The sequence below is a fragment of the Manihot esculenta genome, chromosome 10 (genome assembly GCF_001659605.2).
Source record: "Manihot esculenta cultivar AM560-2 chromosome 10, M.esculenta_v8, whole genome shotgun sequence".
Lineage (NCBI taxonomy): Eukaryota > Viridiplantae > Streptophyta > Magnoliopsida > Malpighiales > Euphorbiaceae > Manihot > Manihot esculenta.
In genome coordinates, this window is record NC_035170.2 from 13,628,723 (window position 1) to 13,637,574 (window position 8,852).

Here is an 8,852-nt window from a genome sequence, read left to right on the forward strand (position 1 = left end):
AAAAGGCAAAAAAAAAAAATAAAAAATTATTAGTACAAATTGCCAGGTTGAGTAAATTCCAAGTTAGGGTTCAAAATAGACAAATGCCAATCTCATGGATCTTATAATTTCACTTTCTAATAAATAGAAACATGCACTTTTTTTAATATTTTATTAATTAATTGAAATGAACTTATGATTTCAATCCTTATAGCCTCTAATTCTTTTAAGAATATTTAAAATTAAAAAAATAATTTATTATATATTTATTTAATGAAGATTCTATTTCCACATCTTAGTTATTAAAGCCACAACCTATTTAATAAACAATTCACATCCATTTTTTTAATAGGTGATTAGAGATTGGGAGATTCAAATCTTAATCAACAAATTATCTCTTATTTTTATTTTTAGATGAAACTATAAAATTTTTTTAAAAAATAATTTTCTCCTTTATTTATATTTTTAAAAAAAATCTCCACATTAGTCTTTAAGTTTTTTATATAATTAATATTGATCATATTATGTTCTAATTTTACAAATTGCTTTTGTACCAAATTTTATGTATATGAATATGTTAATTTAGTGCAATTGATAATTATATATATTTAACTCTTTCTAGAACTTTTAGAGTGAATTTTTTCCTTTCAAGACGAGACGTTTTATGGTAAAATAGCTCTTTTTCTCTACCGTGTATATATGTTGGCTTCCCTTGCCCCATCGGATAGGGGGCTTTTCTCTATTTCCTTCTATGCGGTAGTGGGTCTTCCCTCCCCTACTTTTGATTGAGTGTATATATTTTTCTTTTGTTCATGCTTGGTAGATCTAGAGATTAATCTCAACCGGCGATAGACCCAAAAAGTGTGACTTCTCCATTGTTGTGGATCTGCCTTTTAGATTCGTCAAAAATGGCTCTGCCTTTTAGATTCGTCAAAAATCTACTGACCTATTTTGAGTTTAGGCTTTTGTTATGTGGAGTTTTTTGGTTTGCTAGTATTTAGACATGTTCACTGGTATAGATAGAGATGGAGGAGCAAAATCGTTCGCTGCTGCTACTGGGTCATTTTCAAGTAGGGTTTTGGGCTTCTGCAATGGCTCTCATTGTATTTTTCCTTTGGACCTTCAAAGTCTTATGTATTGCTTGTAATGGTCGGCTTAGGCCCTTTTAATGATATTTCTAACTCTTAAACAAAAAAAAATTTATAATTATATATAGTTATTTAAATTTTTATTGTTCAACATTTCTTTTTTAGATTCTCTTTCTTTTAGATATAAGTTTTTCTCTCATTGTTGGTTGTCTCGTGAGACTAGGCTCTTAATGATATTTTTAACTTTCTGATAAAAAAATTTTATAATTATATATATTTATTTAAATTTCTATTGTTCAACATTTCTTTCTTAGGCTATCTCTCTTTTTTTAGATATAAGTTTTTCTCTCGTTGTTCGTTGAAGGCTTTCTCTTCTCGCCCGGTGGTGGGTATGCTCTCTCTCCTACTAGAGGGAGGGATTGCAGTTTTTTTTTCACAAATATGTGAGCTAAATCTAAGAGAGAGTCTTATTTTGTTCAGATTTATTGTTTGTTGTTAGTTATTATATTTTACAGGTGACGCTCTCGGCTTTTGCGTACCGTTTACAATCAATGGGATGGTTTTTACTAGGCTCTCAATCTCCCAAAAGTTAAAAACTACTTGAGGAGCTCTATCTGCCATCCATTGTCTCCCTTGACTCAAATTTGGCTCTTTTCATGACAAATGCTAATAGTCTATGCCTTCTTTTCTAGGGTAATTTTTTGGAGTTTAGTAGGCACCAAACTACTGCTTTTTCCTCTTTGTGTGTTATTTTAGTCCAAATAGCTCTGAGATGCCTTTGCATGTTGTTCAGTCAGTGGCTAGCGGTGGTGATCTTCTTCGAGCGTCAGTTGGACGTGCCATACCGATTAATATTAGAGTTGGTTATTAGGTCATGGTTAGACTTTTGGGATTGTAATTGTTTCTTTTTCTTTTTTTTTTTTTTTTTGTATGGACTTAGATCTAGCTATACTCTGGTAACCCATCTATTTATCCATCTTATAATGAGTTTTTTTCAATTTCATGTATTTTTGATAAAAAAAAGGAAAAAATATTTCTCTTCTATAACCTTTTTAATAGAAAATTGAAGTATTTGCTAATGAATACTTAGATATGTATTAATAGGATCAAGTTATTTAACTATAGTGGCAAATCTAATAAAAAAATTTAAGTTATATACTTCAAAGTTTTTTAATTTAATTAAAATAATTGCAAAATTTTACTTTCCTTTAAAATTAATTGATAAGTTTAAAAGAAAATATAAAATATAAAACATGAAAGTAATTTTAAATGAAATTGTCATAATTATTTGTTTGACTTATAAATACTTAATATTTAAGTGGGTTTTAATTCCTGCATTATCAACCTGCATTATCTTGGTTGTGGCTTTAATTAGTATCTTTTCTTGATTACGGAACTAGACATTCTCTTTCTTGAATAATATTATTACTAGTAATTCACACATTTTAGAAATCAAATTATTGAGATGAGACCTTTCGCTAATATGGAAGAGTCATGTATTTGTTTCGAAAGGTAATATTCAATAAAAGTTTACTGGTTATTATGAATTTCTGAAATTGCAAAAACGACGTCAGTCTTGAAATTTTATTCGAGATTTATCTCATAGAAGCTCTCTTCCGTGATTTTATTTGGGAGATTTTAATGATTTATACTCAGAGAGATGAAAAAGAAAGAGACGCATTTTTGCCAAATTATCTTATGTGAATGTTTGATTTTGTATGATTATAAATCTTTGTTAGACTTTAGAATTGATATTTCTGTTAGATGGATTCGTCTAATTGTTCACACTTTGGCTAGAGAATGTATTAGGTATAATTTGAGATAATATCCCTCTTTATTTGATGAAATTTTATTAATACAATCAGTAGTTTTGTTTTTAAAAAAAATCAAACCAATCTATCTTTATATTTTACTTGTCAATATTTTAAATATTTTATTAAACTTAAGTAAATTTTTTTTAAAAAAGTATTATAATATATAAAATTTACTGATTAAATTATAAAAAAATAATTAAAATAATTATCAATCACGTAAAATATCAACAAAAATTTACTAAATATTTATCAATGAAAATTTATAGTTATATTTTTATTTTTTATAATATAACAGACCATTGATTATATTGAGTTTCAAGTAAACATAATCACTATAAATAGATGTTTATTATATTTTCATTATATGTAGAATGATTACATTAAATATTTTTTTTAGTTGGTGTCTAAATATTACCCAAACTCATCAAAGTTTCATTAAACTAAATAAATAAAGATAAATTACTATGCAATTCTTGAATCGTTATAAAATTAGCTAATTGATTTATATTTTAAAATTATTAAATTAAAATCTCTACGTATTTTATAAAATTTAACTCTTTAATTTTTTAATTCAAAAAATTATTAGTTATTTTGAATTATTTATATTGTTTAGTTTTTATAATTTATAATTTTGAATATTCATATTATTTAATTCACTTATCATTAAAATAAATTAATTAATGGTTTTTAATAAAATAATTTAAAAAAAATTAAATCCCATCTTAGTTCACGATAGAGTACTTTTATAACGCACTCCTTCCCATCAAACTAATTTTTAGAATGAATTAAATTTAATTTAAATTTAATACAAAATATAAACTTTATTGATTTGAAATAAAATATCGTGTTTCTTATAAAGATATTTAATATTCATTTTCTTTCTTTTGAAATAAGTTAAAACTGATTTAAATTTAAAAACTGATTTAAATTTACAAAATATATTGAATAATTTTGAAATAAAGAAGAGAGGTAATAGTAATTCTCTCACAATAAAATATAGTAAAATTGCATTAACTCTTTCAACAACACCAAATTCCTCAAATCATGTGTAGTATTTCTTCACCAAATACTCCACAATCCACAATTCAAAAATCCCAATTGGATTATTTAAGTAAGAAAAACAATCCAACAATCCACAATTCAATAATCCTAATTGGAAAAAGAATAAAATATTTACTAAAGCTCTTAATGTAATTTTTAGACTGCCTTTGAATGGATAGTTTAAATTTAAAGCTTCAATATCACTCTTTGCTCACCTCAGTCTCCTTATTGTTCAGTCAATTTGCAAACATTAAGTGTATTCTCCAATGTTGTCTCAAGAAAAATGAAAAGATTGATATTCTTATTTCAATACAGTAGCTTTGTTTAGAAGCAATCGTCTGTCAGAAAAATTTTTTTTTCTACAACTATAATGTTGTCCTACTCTTCTATGCAAATATGGACGTTGAATTTTATATCTGTAAAAATAAGAACATTGGGTGTTTGATTGTCAACATCCTCTCTAATACTTAATTCAGGAAATATATATGAAAATCTGAATAAAAGATTTTGAGAGTAATAAAAGGAGAGACAAATATGGAAATCTAAATACTATAATAATAATAATATCGTAATTTTATAAATTATACAATAAATTACCTTAAAAATAAGAACTAATTATTTTTAAATTATTACAACAATATTATCACCAATAAATCATATTTTAATTTTTCATATGATTGTTATCAATATTTTCAAACAGTTAATCAAATATTTCCCATCATGGAGTTGATTTCTTTTTACCATCTTTGGTAAATTGAGTTTCATATAATAATATATTTTCGTTTATTTAATAATAATTTAAAATTATTATAAAAAATTAAATTTTTATCATATAATAATATATAGATTGAAAAAGAATCATAAACCATGGACAGAAGAACATACGAAAATAATACAAGAAATCAAAAAACATGTGAAGACTTTACCCTGTCTAAACATCTGCAATCCAAACATTCCCAAAATTGTAGAAACAGATGCGTCTGACCACGGTTATGGCGGCATTTTAAAACAAAATATCAATAATAAAGACCATATTATAAGATATTATTCAGGAGTCTGGAATCCAACTCAAGAAAAATATTCTACAATAAAAAAGGAAATTTTAGCTATTGTTTTATGTGTAACTAAATTTCAAGGTGATCTTTTAAATCAGAAATTTACCATTCGGGTTGACTGTAAAGCTGCAAAAGATGTATTAACAAAGGATGTAAAAAATTTAGCAGCTAAACATATTTTTGCCAGATGGCAAGCATTTTTATCTATTTTTGATTTTGAAATTATTCATATCAAAGGAACTGATAATTCCATTGCTGATTTCCTAACCAGAGAATTTTTGCAGGGCCATGACAGACAAAGGCAAGGAAGTTGAAAAGATCTCTTTGAGATCAAAAACCAATATTTTTAAAACAAATTCAACCAAATTGCAACTATTTACTTCAAGGCATAGCTCTATACAAAGTCTCACATCTGGACAAAATATCACAGGACAGCTTGCTGCTCCTAGACCATTGTATACCAATACTACTAGTATTATTAATAGACCTATTGGTCATATTTCTAGTGCCTTAATTACACAACCAAATTATCCTCGGCCCAGATCTCCAAGACCATATTTTACCTCATTAAATAAATTTAGCCCGTTACAAGCCGAACCAATTCCCCCATCTACTTTCAAACAAATAGTAACTGGACCAGCTTCACCAAGTTCAATACCTGCTGCAAGCTCACCATCTTTAAGCCAAATAGACCAAACCCAATATACATATAAAGATACTGAAGACCTTGTAATTACAATAGAACCAGAATATTGGGCCCAAAATCTCAATTTGAATATTTACCAACTTTGTGAATCCATTTTCCCAAAAACCCATTATTATCTCCCAGATAATTTTCAGAAATCCCAACCATATTATGAGGCCCTATTAGTTCATACCAATTCTATTCTCATTCAAAATAATTATGACCCAAAGAATCATACCAAACTAAGGTATTGCAAAGTCAGACTTTTAAAAGTATGGACTCTAACCGAATGGGGACAAGAGCCCCATCGAACCAAAGATTTTACTTTGACCAATGGACAAAATGCTAAGTATAATTACTATGATTATCAGACAGCTTGGGAAAGAACTTTTTTCAAGCAAAATGACCAATTATCTATTTCATTCTTTTTCTATATATCTGACACTTTCACCTATCCTATACCATATTGGTTTCACCAATGGTGGAATAAATTTGGCATAATTGAAACCATTATTCCTGACCACATTAAGCTTGCACAGACTCAGTTCTTTGAAAACAATAAATTACCAGACACTATCATTTGTTCTCCAAAATGGCTTATATATTCTCATTACTTTCATATACCATGGATCCTTATGATTGAATACCAAATTAAGGATCAAACCTTTGATAATTTTCAAGTTCCTGTGTTAGTCCGCAAATATAAAATCAAATGGTGGGCTAAAACTGACCAAGAAGCCTGTGGCCCAAAAGCAGTAGACCAATTTTTTACAAACTACCCCCAATATTGCAAAGTTCCAAACCCATCTGCAATTACCAAACAAGAGACCTTTTTAGCCCGTAAAAAACAAATTATGGTTCAAATGGCAGCATGTACCTCAGAACAAGAATATGAAAAATTACTTGAAGAATTACAAGAAACCAGAAGCTCTTCTGTATCACCATCCCCAGCAGACTTGGCAGATGACAATGATGATTTCTTTACACAAGAAATGTAGGACCCACTGAACCGACACAGCAAAAACCGACAATATGGCCGACAAACATAAATGGTGGGACCCATGGCGCATTACAGACAAATGGCCGACAAAGACAAAAACAATGACGTAAGCAATGACGCAACATGCAGACAAGTGGCCGACATGAACAGTTACCAAACAGTACCAAACAGTTACGGACCGCTCAATTCCATTGAAGAAAATTTTGGCGTCCGCAGCCTATAAAAGGAGAGCTCCAGACCATTCAGAAACACACCGAAATTTCACCAAGAAATTCTCTCTCAAATGCTTAGCTTAGTTTCTTATTCAAATTGTAAGGAAACCGCTGTTTACTACAACACGGTTGTAGCTGTATTATTTTAAAAGTATTTTGTATAAAGTAAGTTGTATTTATATTTTGTATTAATAATATTTGTATTATACAATTGATACTGTGTAAGTCCGTGTTGACGGCAAACTATTCTCTCTCTCTCCGTTTACCATTCTGAGTTAACTCTGGGAATCCAGGTTAACGTTGCAGGAACCTTGAACCAAATTAAAATTTGCATATCATGATAAGTATGCTCTGTGGTTGCAACTTCGGTTGATCTTCCACATCAGAAATTGCGTTGATCATTCAAAAAATTAATAATTTAAATCATACCTGGTAACTGCTAGACCATGTTTATTGTTTTATTTGATATTATTGAAACAGAAAATGGTTATATTCTTAAATATTATATTTCAACAAGAACTGAATATCTTATTGCATATTATTTTTATGAATATGTCAATTAAATTATTATCATGAGATTTATAATATCTGCACTAGAACAATTAAGTTTAATTGATTTTCCCCGGTTTGTATCTGACATATAGTCAGCTTGAATTTGGTCTCTGTCGAGTGTAAAAGTCTGGGTTAAGGTATTAATAGAACAATCACTATCTGCATATGGTTGACTAAATTGACCTTGTCTAAAGACGCCTTCTTGTATCTTGATACCTTGGGTAGTAGGTTGTGGGATGGTTTGATGATTAAATGTTTCTTCTACAGGTTTGGTTCCAGAGGTTTCTCCAACAAAAGGTCCTGTATATGGTGGGATAGTAGTTTCTTCAGAAATACTAGTATCTGTATTGATCTCAATATTGGGTCTTCTTCGGGAAGATCCTAATGAATGTCTAGATGGTTGATAAATGGTTGAACTGGTTTGTCTAAAAGAGTTTGATCTTTTATATTTCAATTCTATTGAACCATCATCATTTTGTATAATATAATCTATTTCCTTGTTTTCTTTTGCAGGTAATTTTGGTATTGTTTTAACTGGGTATTTCCAGCTGTCTGGTAAACTAATATCTTTCCATTGTATAGTTTTTGGTATATTTATGTTTGCTTTAGTTTGGTCAATTTCCCAAAAAATTGTTTCTCCTGTTTGTCTATTATGGTCAATAGCATTTGGACATAATCCTGTGTTCATTATTTTATAATTTAGTCTATAAAATATTTCATAAATATGTGATCCTTTGAGCATATTGTAATTATGAGTTAAAATGTCTAATGTCAATGTTTTCATTATATGAGGGTCAGTTAATGAAATTGTAAAATTAGGAATACAGTTTGAATAAATTGGTCCATTTGTTAAACTAGTTTCAAATAACCCTAACAAAGAGTCTTTGTAATTGATATGTCTACAATCTCGTAAAGCTACATGCATACTTGTATTTAATCCTTCTACAGTTAATGGTTTAATAGCAATTTGTACTAATCCTATATGCATAAATCTATATCCTTGATTTATATATTTTAATATTGTCTTCTTACTTAATAAACTCATTGATTGATTTTCAGAGTATAATGGTACTACTTTTTCTTTGGTTTTAATAGCTCTAGCTGCTTTAAAATCTATTATTCCTTTCTTATATATACTAGATATTGGTGTTTTAGGTGGTTTCCAATTAGTTAATTGTTGATTATTCCAATTACTTTCTCTTGATAATATAGTTTTAGTATTATCTGTATTAATATTTAAATCATTTATGAGCTCTTTATCTAGTTGTCTGGACCTAGAAGATCTAGTTCTTCTAAACATTTCATTGTAAAATCCTAGGGTTTTCACATACACTTCCTTCTCTACTCGTTCTGCAGGTCTTACACCTTTTGCCTGACTTATGACTTTCGTGACACAGTTACAACCCTAAAATTTTAATTTGAATAA